The following is a 16,122-nucleotide window of genomic DNA, read 5'->3' on the forward strand; positions in this document are numbered from 1 at the left end:
TGCGTGAGTTTGTTTATTTTTTGATTGAAGATTCACTTTCGTTAGGTTTATGAATTTTAGATATATCTTTTTTACCTTATGTACTTTTTTTGTAGGCTTTTAAACGTGTGTTGTTTTGATGTGATTTCAAACAAAACATATGCTTCCCTTTTTATTTTTATGCTGCCACTTCAACATCCGGCAGCGCAAAATATTTCCCGAACTTTTTTTTGTTGTTTTTGTTTTTATACAATTTATCATTCAAAAATTATTTGCTTTGTCATTTTCAAGCGTTTTGTTCTATCAAATACATTAATGCCTACTCATGTCAGTCAGTTAGCTAACAAAAGACTTAAGACACAAACCTGCTATACTAGCATTTGACTGACTAAGAAGGTTGACTCGCAGACACTGAGTAGGTGTTTGTATAGACGTAAAAAAATTGAAAAAACAAAACCAAATAAAATATTTTAATATCAAAGTAATTGAGTGGCAAGGTTAAGTTCAAATATGCAGTAAGATGCACTGAAAGCCACAACGAATTGAATTAATAATTAGTGAGTATAGCATTTTTTGATAAAAAAAATTAAATTGACCCCATTCTTATAAAATTATTTACCTGTATGCCACGCATGAGCTCTTGTTAGTCATTTGCTGAAGTTTGAATTAAAAACTCATATACAATTACTAGCCACTGTCATATTTCTTCTAATACTCAAAAGATTATAGGTTTCTTGATATTTAATGTACTTCGAAATAAATTTGGGCCATTTGGCAGAACACGAAATGGATCCAAATTTGTTTACGTGATCTACTTAGTTAGATGCCTAGAAAATCTCTTACAAGCAAATGAATTTTATAAGATTTTAGTCATATGGGTAATGAATATTATCTACAACTTGCAGCATCGCCGTGGAACAACTGTGCTTCATCCAAAAACTGAATGAAATTTTAAAACTAGGGTCTGTCCTACCATTTCACGTCATAGCTTGAGGTAACTTCAAACTTTTGTTTGTACGTTAAAAGCCAAGTCTTAAAAAATTAAAAATGCACTTCCATAACTTATACTTGAAATACGGTATAACCCTTGTCTTTGTCCATAACTTTTATACAACTCTAACTGTGTAAGGCTTAGGCTGAGCTAGGTTGTAAGTTGAGTTGCCAGAGAGTAGTGCGCTACAAATTCCACGTAGAACGACAACAGCAAATGCTACTTTGGACTGAGCAGTTAATTGGAAAATAAATTTCCCTTTCGGCGAAAAAAGTCATGCTTTATAAGACCTTCATTGTATCGTCGTTTGTATTGTATTGTCGTTTTTGTGATTCCAACGGCGTGTATGGCAGGGGGTTAATTGATGAGCTGTATGAGATATAAACATGGTTCAATAAAGCCCCACGATTAGTCGACTAGGTGTTTTGTTATACGAATTTACAAATAATCTCCCAACCAAGAAAGTAGTCCCATCGACATGGCGTATTTAGCAGCAAGGAAAGACTTTTTTATTGAATCGGAAGAGACTTGCGCAATTAAACGTAATTTCCCTTCGTGCTTACAATTAGCGTTAGTTATCGCTAAGTGGGATAACTGTTATGACCTGTCACACAGTGAACATGGTCGCTTAGCCAGTTAAGTGCCATCTAATGATTATGATGAGTCATCCCTTTGGAGAGGTTATAGCCTTCGACCACATTGTTCTTGTACTCTTTACCATGCCCCGTCTACTTGTTCAGTCATTTGCAAACTTTGAATTTATGTTCCGAAATCCGCGTCGCGTTAAGTATAAGGAGTCGCTAGGAACTATTCCATAGTATAAGTATCAGGCCTTTTTGCGCATCTGTGGGCGTTAAGTGTTTTCAGGCCTGAAGTTTTATACTGCGTCCTTATATATATATACATTGATGTTATATAAAACACACTAAAATCATTAAAAAAACTATAGGAACCACTTGGTTCAAAGTTTTTCCTTTAAATAAGAAGTTAAAGTAGACTCAAGGGCTTCAATTTAAACTTTAATTCAATTGATGGGTTATAAACCCTTATTCTTTGCACTGTTCTATTTTGACTAAAAATAGAACCAGAATCAATATACCACCTTCTTTTCCATAACTGGTTTTCTACCTCTTCTACACCCTGTACGCATAAAGATACTCCCCCAATATTCTGGGGATTATTATCGGTGATGATGGTTCATCACGGAACTTATTTGATGTGTCCACGTCGAACATTCAAAGTCTGTGCAATAAAGTCGCCTCTTATGACCAGACGAAGTACTTATTGCTATAAAAATAAAGAATCGGCTCATTCTAACTTTGGCATTCAACTCTCTGTTGACAGATGTTAATTCGAGATGGTGAGGGACTTTGTCTATCTGGGAAACTGTATTAACAGCGGAAACAATGTAAGCTCAGAAATAATGCCGAGAATAACTCTTAACAACAGGTGCTACTTTGGACAAAGTAGGCAATTCAAAAGTGAAGTCCTCTCTCGATGAACAAAAATCACGCTTTATAAGTCGGGATGACTTTAATAGTCCCACATCACTTTTGTATCAGATTAAGGTCTGACGACTGCTTCCGTCAGTTCAAACGTTCGATTTTGATTGCTTAGGACTAATCGTTTGCTCTTACTATCGTGAATTGAGGTAATTTCCGAGAGCGTAAATTGACTCTGCAAACAATAGAGAACAACTTAATATTGATATTGCTGAGTAACTTGTGAAAGTATTGGATACTCTAACGTCAGTTGAGATTAAACTAGTACAATTTCAATATAAGACCTGGTTCTACCTTAGTAACTGGCAGTATCTTAGGTTACAGTGAAAATAACATACTACAATGAATTTGAAATTTTCTGGACTTCAGCTTGAGCTTTATAGAATTAATGCATCCATGTTCAACCCAAAAATTTACCATGCAATTTTAAAAAATTATAACGATGGTATTTTTCTTAAAGGTGGTATTGCAAACATATTAAATTGTTAGCAGGTAACAAATCGGTAAAATTCCGATAAATAGTTGATAACAAATGGACAAATTATTGATTAAAAACTGATACCTTTGGATATAAAATCTGTAACTGTACTTTATTTCACTCCCGTTTCCTTTCCTTAACTACCTTGCCTTGATTTGCTATCTGATTTCGCTCATATCAACTGTACCACGTATATTTTCCCCACAGGAGTAGTGTGCATATGTTTGTCTTGTTTATCTACCTATTAGCAGATTGTCTTGTGAAGAAATGAGAATACTTGTACAAGATTAACTTTTTACAAGATTTTAATTGCAGTTATTATTTGATAAAATATTTTGTAACTAATTTATTTATAAAAGGCACGTAAGTTATCATTTTTTTATTGCTAAACTCTTAGCACTTCTTGCCTATATCAATTTACTTTATGCACTGCTAGTTCTCTGCTTGTGTGTGTATGCAGAGCACTTCATTGCGCTTAGTTTGCCCGCCTTATAGTTCTTGCCATAATTTGTATTGCAATTAGAAAGTATTTAACTGAGGTGTTTACATGTGAGTGCTTTATATATATAGCTACATATGTGGAGAAATTCACACATACACACAAACATATAAGACACATGCATTATTTCGCATGCCAGTGACATTTCGCTGTCATCAACACGTAAATGTAAGTACATAAATAAATGCATAACTATGGAATTACTGCGTTTTTATCTTCATTCACTCTTCAACGTATTTACTATCGATCAAATTGCTTATTATTACTGTGGTTGATTGTACATTTTAGTAATTACTCTATTCAAATCTTTATAGCTCTTATATGTATGCACGTATGTATAAAGAGCAAAAGTGAATATGCATTTTGTTTTTGTTTTTGATTTTTATTTCAATTTTAATAAAAGACCAACCAAATGGTATAGTTTATGTGTATAGTATTTATTATATGTATCAAAATACATACATACACAGATATTTATCAAATAATTATATGAAATTATCAATTAAAAATGAAAGCAGTTAACAAAGAGGAAATATGGGAAAAGAAAACAAATTAAAAGCTTTATTGTACGTGAATAGTTTTGCTGGTGTTCTTTCGCCGTTTTTCAAAATGCTTATCGAAATCTTGCATGCTTTTCGGAGATACGAATTTTGAATTTTTTCTTTCTTTCTATATTTTTAATCACAAATAAAAAACTCTAGATATTAAGGCAGCTTACAAGGTCTCCTGTTCGCCGTATGTGCTTAGCTTTAATCAAATTATATATTGTAAGCCATAGAAACAACTCAAACCTTAAAATTTTACACGAATATGACACTCTTGCGAGCTGCCCAATTGTTTTTTTGGGATAACCAGCCAGTTATTATAAGATACTACAGTCAATAGAAGTAAAGTTCCAAACGATAAGGCTCAACAAAAAAAAAATAATTAAATGTCGAATATCAAGAAATCATTTCTTCAACTCCTATAAATATTTCCATAGCGTAGCTTGGCGCTCTCTATTAACGATAGCATACTTTATCCTAGCGAGTGTGGTGCAGGTGCACAGAAGGTGATCAGCGGTTTTATCTTTCGCAAGGCATGTATGGCAAGATAGGTTGCGATTACGTATTCTGATCAAAGTCGTGTGTTTATACCATACTAAGTTACCTATCAGTAATTCCACCAGTGAACGTAGACTCGGTGGCCGAAGTAAAAGGAGCACTGGCCAAGTGTTCCGCCATCTATATAACAGGCCGTGGGACGGGCACCCAGAATATAGTAAGCGCGTTATAATTTGTATTATTAATCAGATGCAGGTTTTATTGCCGAACCAGCTAAGAAGTAGTTAGAGCGCTGACTAACGCCTTCAGCTCAGTTTTACTGTCATTGCAGATTAACATACTCCTGCTTCTCCACCCAGTTGCCACCACATAGTCCATGGCCTTGAATATTGCATATATATTTGTCTGAACAACAAAACCTCTAAATGTTAAAGTTGTTCGCGAAGGGAACATAGTAATAATAGCATAGGTCTGGTGTTTGATAGAGACTTTCAGTTTTTTCGATCAAACTAATGGTAACACTATAAACACTTCCATTCCGTGTGATGCCCTCTCGGGCCGGGCGGTCCCAACTAACCTATCAATGTGAATGAGTTATGAAGAAAAACCCCCTCATTTGCAAAACCGGTAGTAAGGTATATATGTAGGGAAAGTTTTAGAAAAGGTATCGATACCGGTGCTCACTGAAAACACGACGTTAAAAAGAACGATGTATACCGAAGAAGATTGACTTATGAACGAATTAGAATGCAGTGGCTATGCTGGCCGCAATGATGCTTTGGCTAAACCTGTATTTTCATCCGAACACTATGTAAGCAGAGGAAGAGGGTGGCCCCAATTTGCTTGGAAGAACCAGGTGAAAAGTGATTTAAGTTCCCTTGGTGTGAGCAATTGGCGCCAGTTCGCATAGCGAAGAAGCAACTGGTGTCAATGGGGATTCGTGCTACAAGCGAGCTTTGGGTATTATAGTCGCAGTGCTTTTGTTAAGCTATATTTTATTAAAATAATTCTTTAAAAATAAACGATTGTGAGCACACAAAGAAATCTATTTGTACTATGGCACTATTGTGAATATTTGATTAGAACTAACACTGCATTACCGGCAGTTGCTAACATTTTCCAGATGGCAGCGCAAGCGCATGTAAGTTTATAGATGTTTGATTGATAGAACTGCTGAATTTTGTTGATATTTCATATGGGACTTTTATATTTGTTCCGCAAGATACGCACGGGTCCGGCTCGTACTTATACTAATTTATATCTTGTGCGTACTTCGATATTATTTGTCAAATTAAACTATTATGAGCGATGATATCCTCTTTCAATTTACACAGCTTTTCTTGTCCACATTTTTTTGTTGTGGCTGCAAAATTGTTTTTGTTTTTATCGGCCTATTAATAAATGATTCAAGGCTGAAAAATATTATTGAATTTTCAATTGTTTAAAGTTCAAATTTCGAAATAATATTGCCCACATTCGCAGAAATAAAAAATCAACGCAATGCAACTACTATTGCTTTAAATTATAAATTAAATGTAGTAATTCATTATTACATTTCAAATCTTAATCATAATTAACTTTAACAAAATCAATCACTTTTCTCTTAAATATGTACATATTAGATTCAGACTTTATTTCCATCGGCAATGAATTAAATAAGCTAGCTCATTTATAAAACAAACTATTTTGTGCCGCACTTGACATTAGAGGTGGTCTTCTAAAATCAATATTGCTCCTAAGGGGATATGGTTGTATATCAGCTACATAGCATATCGCGGACGTTAAATATCTTGGTAAAATATTATATTTAATTTTAAACATAAAGCATAACGCGTTAAACATAACACTACATTGAAGAATATATCTCATAGCTTTATTTTGGAGTTTGTGCATTCTATCTATACTCAACATTGTGCTTAAGAAAAGGATAGTGGAACAACAGGTGCGCTCCAAATTCCTGGGAAAAGCAACATCAAAATTTCTAGAATACAGTAATTTATTTATAAAAGGAGTTCCTATGCGGCTATATTGCCGTTCCCCCAATATGTAGAAAAAACTAAAAACTTTTACGACGAAAATTGCAAGAGAGCTTCGGCCTAAATCTGCTTGTATCTATTTTTTATAATGTACCCTGGGGCGACCTCTGCTCCATATGTCAGCCTTAACATGGCTTCAAAGGCATCAGTGGGCTGAGTCTTTTTTATTGATAGAAAGTAGTTCGCCTTCTCTTCGTTCACTGCAGGATCTACTTTTTTCGACTCTTTATCTTTCTCAGAGATACTTTTTTATACCAATTATATGAATATCATCACCATACGTTTGAAATTTTACGCTATAATAATAGATTATACTATCGTGGTTTAGCTACCTCATTATAAGAAGGTCAAATAGCCTATTGTGATACTACTTAGTGAACAGAAGTTCTTACAGCCCAGATAGAAATCATTCTTTGTGATATCCATGCGTTCGCGATCAATCCTGGTCCTAGGTTCAAAGTACTACAAGAGAGTCGATTAAGAGTGTTCTCATTTGTAAGAGCTGAACCCTTTCACGTCTAGAGGAAACATTTTTCCCAAGAATAAATTGGTGGATTTCGGTACAGTATTTTATGGTAGCTCTTTTTTTGTGAATGAGCATCAATAAAGAACGGATATTCCCCGCTAATGTTTCAAGCGCACTGTCATCACTACGATTATGGCTAGTCAAAAGCGTGAATAAAGTCAACGAATTTTCGAAGTGTGTGCTCCGTACAATTTATCGCAATTTAATCGTTTTTTTGTACTAGATATTGTATTTAATCTCTATTGTTTTGTTAACTGGTAAGTATAGAACTAAGATCTAGTCAAATTTATCTTATTATTCGTGTAAAAGCATATAAAAATGTAAAATTTTCGTTAGGGAAACATTTTTCCCTGTAGACCACAAGGGGAATATTTGAGTTCAATTTTACTGATTATAAATTCGTGTTTGCAAATGCTAACGAAGAGCAGTAGGGAGGAAGCTCAGAAGAAACTACAATGACGACTTCTGAATACCACGTTCCCATTTTCCGATGGAGAAAGAACTTATATGTGCCCAGCAGCTTTGAAGAAAGCGATTATGAGTTCGGTCGCATAAATGTATTCCCTGATATACAGCAAAATGTAACTCCGTTTGATATTTTAATGGAAATTACACAGTTAGATTCGTTAGTTGACCAAATACTGGTTCCAGAAAGTATCAGATATGCCGACCAAGGGGAAGAGTATTCAGTACTGACGGCTCAGAAATGAAGGCTTTTTTAGGTATGAACTTCTTCATGAGCTACCACGTGTTACCGACGTTTAGAAGTTATTAGTCCACTGGCGAAGATATGGGGGTTCCTTTTATAGCTAATGTTATGCCAAGAACAAGGTTGAACAAATACACCAAAACTTGCATTTCAGTGACCATGATATTCAGTCGCAGTTTAGTGATAGAGCGCATAAATTAGACTTATAATCGAACATCTTAATGATTGCTTTCAAAAGGACATTAATAATTCAAATCAACAATTAATAGATGAGCACATGATTAAGTTCAAAGGCCATAACGTAACGAATTCGATCTATATACGGGCAGGAAAACAAATACCGAAGTAGGGTTGGGAGAATCCGTTATTTTGAAGTTATCACAGCAGCACATATTTTGAAAATTTTTTCAATTCTCCTGACTTCCAATATAAATTAAAACAAAAGAACATGAGAGCTTGTGGTACTGTGAGAGTAAACAGGAAAAACGTACCAAAAACTTTGCCATTGGACAAAAATATGATGAGAGGAGATATCTATTCTGAAAGCTTTCAGTGAATATCGTTTATCAAATGGATGAACACAAAATCCGTACATGTGTTGTCAAATCTTATTTCACTGGTCGAAACAAGTGAGGTAAAGAGGAGGCCATATCGGCAGAAGGGATTAGTGTTACCTGAGCAGAGATGGTTATGCGGTACAATAAATATATAGGCGGCGTTGATTTGATGGACCAGAGAAAGGTCTGTTATGAAGTCGACCGCAAAGCAAAAATAAAATATTATTTGCGTTTATTTTTCGATATTATGGACATAGCTCTGAACAACTCATATACAATTTACGCAAAGCTTCATTAAGGAAACCGCTGTGAAGGATCGCTCTTGACCAGCTAAGAATTTCGGCAAAACATTGCTCGGAGCCCTATAAATCTATTTACTTGTCGACAGCGCTCAAGACCAACGACAGTAACCAAAGAAAAAACCAGGCTGGGTGTAAAACCGAATTTACCACAACACAATATGCAAAAAGCAGAAAATATGAAGAGATGTGCAAATTGCCATAAAAAAAGAGTTGAAAACCAAACACATAATATATGTGTTATGTGCAACGTACACCTCTGCTTTACCACCAAAAGAACCTGCTTTGCCGCATATCACACATGACTTATGTATGAACTAAAATTTTTGTATTTTTATGAATTTTGTTTCGACTATTGAATAAATAATCACAAAAGAAAATGAAGTTGCTTTATTAAATTTGTATTACCATTCACACCCATAGGGAAATATATTTCCCATTGAGTTCCAAAAAAACTAAGTACTGTATATAACTTTTTATTATTTATTTTCAGTTTTGCCTCCATATTAATTAAATAAAGCAGTTATATAACAAAATTTACTTTTGGTTTCCTTATGGTCCTGTAGGGTTAATTTCGTATGGCCACCTTACATGCAGGTTTCTAAAGAGAAGAAATGTTACTTAACTGATCAATTCAGTTTGTCCAGTGGCTTTCTTATGGTGCGTTGATTTGGCGAATGTCCGAAATATTTTACTAGTTCCATTTCTGCCCAGAAAAGCTGTTAGTACAAATCGACGGAATACGTCCCAATTCCGATTTGGTAGAAATCAAAAGGAAACAGGAGTTGCATACCATCCATCAAGTAGCTAAGGTGTGAACAGAAGCATGGCTGCCAAATTTCTTAAATCAATTGCAAATGCTACGCCTTTAAAGAGGTTTGGTATAAAAAGTGGGAGTGGCTTTCGGGCGATATCGCTCATTTTCAGAGCAAAGAGTTGTAGCTATGAAAAAAATGTTTATGCCCAATTTTGTTCGAATTGGGAGAATTTTGTTGAACTTATGGCATTAAAAGTATTTTATATTTGTTTAAGTTTTTTTCTAAGCCCAACCATACCAGTAATGAGGTAGAATATCAGTCAAATGTAGTTAAATACCATAGAGTTATTGCAAACTTTAGCAAATGTGGGCGTGGTATTTAACCGATTTTGATTATATTCACTCAGTCTATATAATTTGGCAAAGATAGTGTTTCTGTATAATTTCTTCGACGGCTTTGGAGTAACTGCTCGTTAAACTTCCAAATTTCGTTCTTATAAATGTGGGGAGCGCCAAGCCCATGTTCCAAGTTTTTTTGGAATTTATGTTTTGCGTCGTAAAACAAATCCACCTACCAAATTTCACTATTCGAATTATCTCATTTTTCTAAACTTTACATTTTTTCCTATCAATTTCATTATCAATCCATTCTGGCTGCAGATAAGCCCGTATAGCGAATTTGGTAAAGATATCGCAATATTTGCTCAAGTTATCGTATTAACGGACGGACATAGCCTAATAAAATTTTTGCATTCCAATGAATCGGCATCCAGATACGGATAGACATTTAACATACAAATGCAACAACAACGCTGTTATCCTGATATCAACATGGATCAGTTTCGAATCAACAGGATGGCTTCGGATCAACAGCATACGCTCTGTTTTTGGTAGCACTTACAGTCATACGCACTAGAGCATCCGATATTTAACAAATTTTTTCCACTCTGAAAACTAATCATTAATGCCATAAAATAATTACATTACATTCATGTTAAATCATGACGGAAAAACTATAAATTTGTATATGAAAAATAAAAGAAGCACAACATAATGTGCAAATGATTTTGTACAAAGTCCTTAACAGAAGTAAATATATAAAGTAATTTAATTTAAAGCATTTATTTTGGTACCTCTCCCGACGGTTTTGGACGAGTTTTAACTGCCAACCCCTTTGTTAATCATTTGTAGTCTAGCATTCTTTTAAATGCAAAATCCCATACAATTTTATATGGAAAATATGTATATAGAATTTGTGGCGTAGTTTAAAGAAATCATAATACTAGTTATTAGTTTGGTAATTTGTTTTAACTTTTTAAGTAAAATTTTATGGAGCGACTTGGGAAAAAAAGTTGAAAATAACAGGCACCCTTTTATGTGTACACATTAGTTGAGTGCTGCCAACTGTCATAGCACTGATCCTGATCGTTCCAAAGAGATTTGGTCGTAATCCATAGATCGATGACACAATGGAACGTTACATATATCTATCTCGATTGCTTTATACTTGCACAACCAACCATTATCCAATCAAAGTTAATACTCTCTGTGTAAAGCACACGAAATTAAAAAATTTAACTGTGTAGCTGTGACGGTCGTGTATTTCTAGGCAGTCGAGGTGCTCAACTTTACATTCGAGTACTCTTTTTCACTGAGTTAACTCGTGCATGTAAATATTGTAAGAAATGTTCCATCAATCCTAAGGCTATGACACATTTCTTTGTCAAGATCTTTTTTTTTTAAATGTAGCATTGTCCTTAAGAAGATTTGTGAATTTTTGAAAGCATGGGACATAAAATTTGGTAAAGATGCTGCGAAATATTGAATTCTAATGAAAAAAAAGTATATCAAGATGGAAGGATTATAAATATTAGAATATTAAAAGAAATCATTGTAAAAAATTGATGACGGCTACAATTTTAACAATACTTAGTCCGACATTCCAAGAAAGCAATAACGTTTATTTAGTTTTCAGAAGTTTCTGTATATGTTTTTGTTTGATATAAACATACCTAGCAGATTTCCTTCCTTATAATTACAGCAACAATAAGTTAGTAGCAGCTATACGCTAGAATCTAAGTGACTGAAATATGGCTGCAAATTTCCTTTTAAGCCAGACCAGTATTTTTCAGTTTATTCACTTTAGTTTCTTCGTTTGTATACTTTCACGATGCATTTGCTTTCATTTTCACGTTTTCAAGATTGAAATTTTTTTGCTGTTTTATTCCTTGCGTTCACTTGTTTCGAAAATTGTTAATTAACTAATTAAATCAAATGCGAAGCTTTACGTTTTCTGCACTTTTAGTTTTTTGAAGAAGTTTGAAAAAACAAATTTTCAAAATTGTTAAGTTAACGCACGCTGAGCGCATTTAAAATTTCGTTCTGCTCCTCAGCACTTTGCCAAGAGGATGACAACGATTTTCACCGCTTTTACACTTTGAACGATTTTTCACTTTTTTTTTTTTCGTTGTTTTGTGTTACACTCACTGTATGTCTGGCGAAAATTTAACAAATGCAAGGCGTCAACGGCTCAATGGCTGGCAAACATGCAAGTAATTGCGCCAAAAACGGTGGGTGGCTGGAGGAGCTGTTCGATAAAATACTGCCGCAGTAGTAGCAGTAGATTTCTAATCCGCTGGCAGACAGTTGGACACACACCACTAACTTTTGGTGCAAGTGAAGAATTAAAAGTAATTTTTGTTTTCTTTTACAATAACAATTGTTTTTGCCACACACAACAGCAGCAACAATCAGTCACTTAATTGCGAGGCGCATGGGGAAGTAATTTTTACTAGTTCACACTAATATTGACACACAAATTGTTACAAAAAAAAAAGAAGTTTTCCAATCAAATCACAATTATTTATGTAAATCTGCAACCAGTTCACTTTTACATAGAAATTTATTACTCGCTTTTAATACCGCAGCTACCGTCTAAAACGCGTCTGCATCGTTTGCGTATCGTTAACAAACTGAAGAAATGGAAATTCAAGTAATGGTACGTAAGTGCAATAGTACTGAGGCGTTTTGGTGGTAGCTGGTAGCTCAGTTGGAGCTATTGGAGCTGTTGCAGATGTTTGCTTACCTAGTTGTATTGTTGCTTGACTACTTGGTTGCCGGCAGAAGCGTTAATGCTTCATTCCTGTGTGGTTATGTATCTTGCTTCGATGATCGGTTTTCAGCTGCCCAGCCGCTTATTTGGTATTTGTTTTGGTATTGCTGCTGTATTTACCACAGGCGTCTCCGATGTTGCTACCAATCTTGGTGGTAGTCAGTTGCTGTTTCTGAAATGTTGCTATGCCTTATGAGCATAACTAGTCGCAGCGTAACCAACATTATTGCTGTAAACATTTTAAGATGAATGTTGGGTACATAAAAGTAGTTTGAGCCAGATAAATTATTAAGTAAAATTCAAGATAATTGGCAAGTTGCAAGTAATGAATGAAATAATGGGTGAAATAAATTTGAGTGAAAACATGAGTGCAACGTATATAAAAGAGCATAAACAGCACAGTGTGCAGATGCTGCAACAAATGAACTACTTCTTGAAATTTTACTATGAATAGCATAATTGAATAAATTATTAAAATAATAAAAGTATAAGAAGGAATTGATAAGCTGTGTGGTGTGTCCTATTAAGAACTATTTTTATGTCACTTTCCGGTGAGCTAGAGACTTGAATCTTCGAACATAGAATAGATTTATATTAAAACGAAATACTAAGGAAAAACATTGTACTAACTGGGACAAGAATGAAGATATTTACATATCTTCACAAAATCTCTGGAGAGCATACGGAATCTTGCGATTGATTTTTAAGTAACTTCTCATTAAGTTAAAAACTTGAAACTTTACACTTAGTTCTGGCCATTTGAAAATATACTATTTATTCTCCCCCCCCCCCCCCTGAACTTTTTGGGAGATATTCTGCCCCTTATAATGCGGCTAGCCTCAACGCAATTGAAAATTTGATTGACTGCAGGTTTGGGCATACCCAGATCCTGAAAGAAGTCTCCAATACATTCTTAAAGCTATACCATATAATAACGTCTTCTTGCTGAGACAATAAATTTTCCACATAAAACCCAGAAATGGGCAAGTAGGCAAGTTGCACGGAACCGGGAAGCCAAGAAATCTCCGTCTTCACGTACGGCTCTAAACTGAGCATGAAAGTTGGCAATGGAATATTCTTAAGGAAGCTTAATATAAACAGGAGCCTACGCTTACCAGACTGCAGTGCTTGTTAAGTTGAGCTGATAGCTATTAAACACTTTCCTTTCAAAAATTTAATTCATAGCGCTGTTCAAAATTTGCGTTCATACACACTCAGTCGACGAAAGTAGTCCTTACACCTGCTCTCTGTAAACACCAGTCAACTTGGTATCACTAGATTACATTGAATACCGGCGATCACGGATAATTCTTCATACAATGAAGACTGCTGCGTTTTAACAAAAGAAGTCTTGAAAACGTGTTTTCCAAAGTTTTTTAAATACAAATGACCACCTTGTATCCAATATCCAGAGATTGGTTTATTATTACCAGACATTTCAAATGGGGCAGCGATGAAACACCCTGGCAATATGCTGAACCGGAGCTCGTCCTCTTAGACAGTGGAAACAGTGTCCTCCCATGGTCAGAAAAGTGCATACCAGATGATTGGGATCATGTGGCTCTTTGCGCAATCAAAGCATTCTTGGGGCTTCAATTGCATGAAAAGAAAATACCTCACTACGCCTGAAGTTGGCTTCACTGCAAAGTTTATACGGCTATGCTAAGTGGCGTTGAGCAGCAATAGTCAGCATTGGAAAAGGTCTCTGCGTGTCATTCGATACTAGACGAGGCTTCAGATAGGACATCTTACTGTGTAATATATTCAACTTGATTTTGCAGAAGGTACTGCGATGTGTGGAGTTTAATTGCTTTGGAATAATATTTCATAAGAGTGTGGAACTAATAAAGGTAAAAACTTGAAGCAAATGCTCCTTTTTTCCTATGAGTCAATTGGGAAAGAAAATCCTCTTCCGGAGAAAAAAAATCGAGTTATTGAACTGACTTAAGGACCAACGTGGTCACTGTCAACATTAGATGATATGGCTCTGACAGTATTCTGGGGAAATTTTTTTCGGAAGATTTATAAATCTTAACGCGTTACTGACGAAAAAGACCCGCAGATAAATAAGTTTCATTCAAACATCAACTTTGTTCAGAGATTTAAAGCAAATCGATTGCGAAGACCGACGATTGAGTAAATCGTTCTAGAGGTGTCCAACAACATATTTTTCTGCGTCTCATTCGAGAAAAAGAGCTTCTTTTTTAAACCAATTAATTCAACTTATGTGACATAATTACTTTTTATTATAGGTCTATTTATTCAACCTAAAATAAGTTCAGAGCTGGTCAAGGAAAGGCAGAGTAATACAGCTACCAAAAAAATAGAGCAAACATACCATGAAACACATTTTAGAAAAAAAATTTCAAAACAACCGATTCGCTTTTTAAAATATTAAGTTTTGCTGGAGTTCTGTTAGGTTGAACTGGCCAGTTCGTGAGGACCGCACATAGATTTAATGAGTCCATAATGTTACAAATAGCTATCAACAAAAAAAAAATGTGAGGCATAGCATAAACTTATTAAGGTTCAGTTGGTTTTAAATATGAATATCAATAGAAATTTGACGGGTCCAACGCTTTTATTTAATTGCCTCATCAACGGCCTAGATTGATGAGGAACGTGATGGTTAGTACCTAGGACCTACCTAATTAGTTTCTAGCTTTTAGTATTACTATTACTTCATGTAAGTATTGTTTTTAAAAACTGTATTTTTTTTTAAATTGTTTTATTTAAAGTTTTTAGTATTTATTTAATTGCCTATTATTTCTCATTATATTTAGTTCATTTAGTGACTAATTATTGCAAGGACACCTTCCTGACAATTTGTTACAATCTAAGTCATCAATACATAATCCACGTATGCTTGTCCCTCCTCGAACTCCAAAATATTTTGATGTCACTTCTACCGGACTGTATGTAATATTTGTGCCTAATATGAGCCAAATCGGACCACAAAGACAATTTTTTGAAATATTTCGATCCATGCGCCACCTATCGGAGGTTTTTCTTATTGTTGCAATGTCATCGGGTTCTGAACTATATTCCAAGTCTCAGGCTTGTAGCTTATCGGGAAGTTCAATTACAAAATTCGTCTCGGCCAGCCAGCTGGCGGGCCTGTCAAGTCAAGCTAAATAAAACCATTTAAAAAGGGGCCTGTGTTATAAAATAACTCCGTCCTCTTGAAAAAACTTGCTTTAGTCATGGCACTTTCTGTCTCTAGATCTGATAGCTGTATAATTACTAATTGCTTTCGAAATTCCTACATCTGCTATCACAAACAACGCCTACCCAAAAGGTAGTGTACAGTTCAAATACCTTTCATCAGCCTACAGTCCACTAGTTTTATTGATAACAATAAATTTGGTAGTCTAAAGCTGTAATACCCCCTCATGATCTTCGACACTTTGAGGCCCTGCGATTGGGTCCACGATTTTAATGCTTGATCGATCATTTGCCAATCTCGTGTTCTCCCAATTTTGTAGAGATGTTTACGGTGCATGTTGATTTGGATAAAACATGCTCTATATTAAGAATATACCGCTTGGAATAAATTGTTTACTTTTAGTATTTTATATTTGAACTCTTTTTTATATTAATTATTTTAGTCATTAGGTCATGAATTATAATTTTG

The 16,122-nt window shown here is 34.8% G+C and overlaps 1 protein-coding gene across 1 annotated transcript in view; it reads right to left on the bottom strand.

Moving 5' to 3' along the window:
- Positions 1 to 12,314, bottom strand: part of LOC137245626 (mucin-2) — a 119,881-nt gene extending 107,567 nt beyond the window's left edge. The window contains exon 1 of the mRNA XM_067776591.1: positions 11,389 to 12,314. The gene's annotated coding sequence lies outside the window, so the exon portion shown is untranslated. The remainder of the gene's footprint in view (positions 1 to 11,388) is intronic.
- Positions 12,315 to 16,122: the final 3,808 nt, after the last annotated feature.

Source organism: Eurosta solidaginis, chromosome 3 (assembly GCF_040869045.1).
Source record: "Eurosta solidaginis isolate ZX-2024a chromosome 3, ASM4086904v1, whole genome shotgun sequence".
NCBI lineage: Eukaryota > Metazoa > Arthropoda > Insecta > Diptera > Tephritidae > Eurosta > Eurosta solidaginis.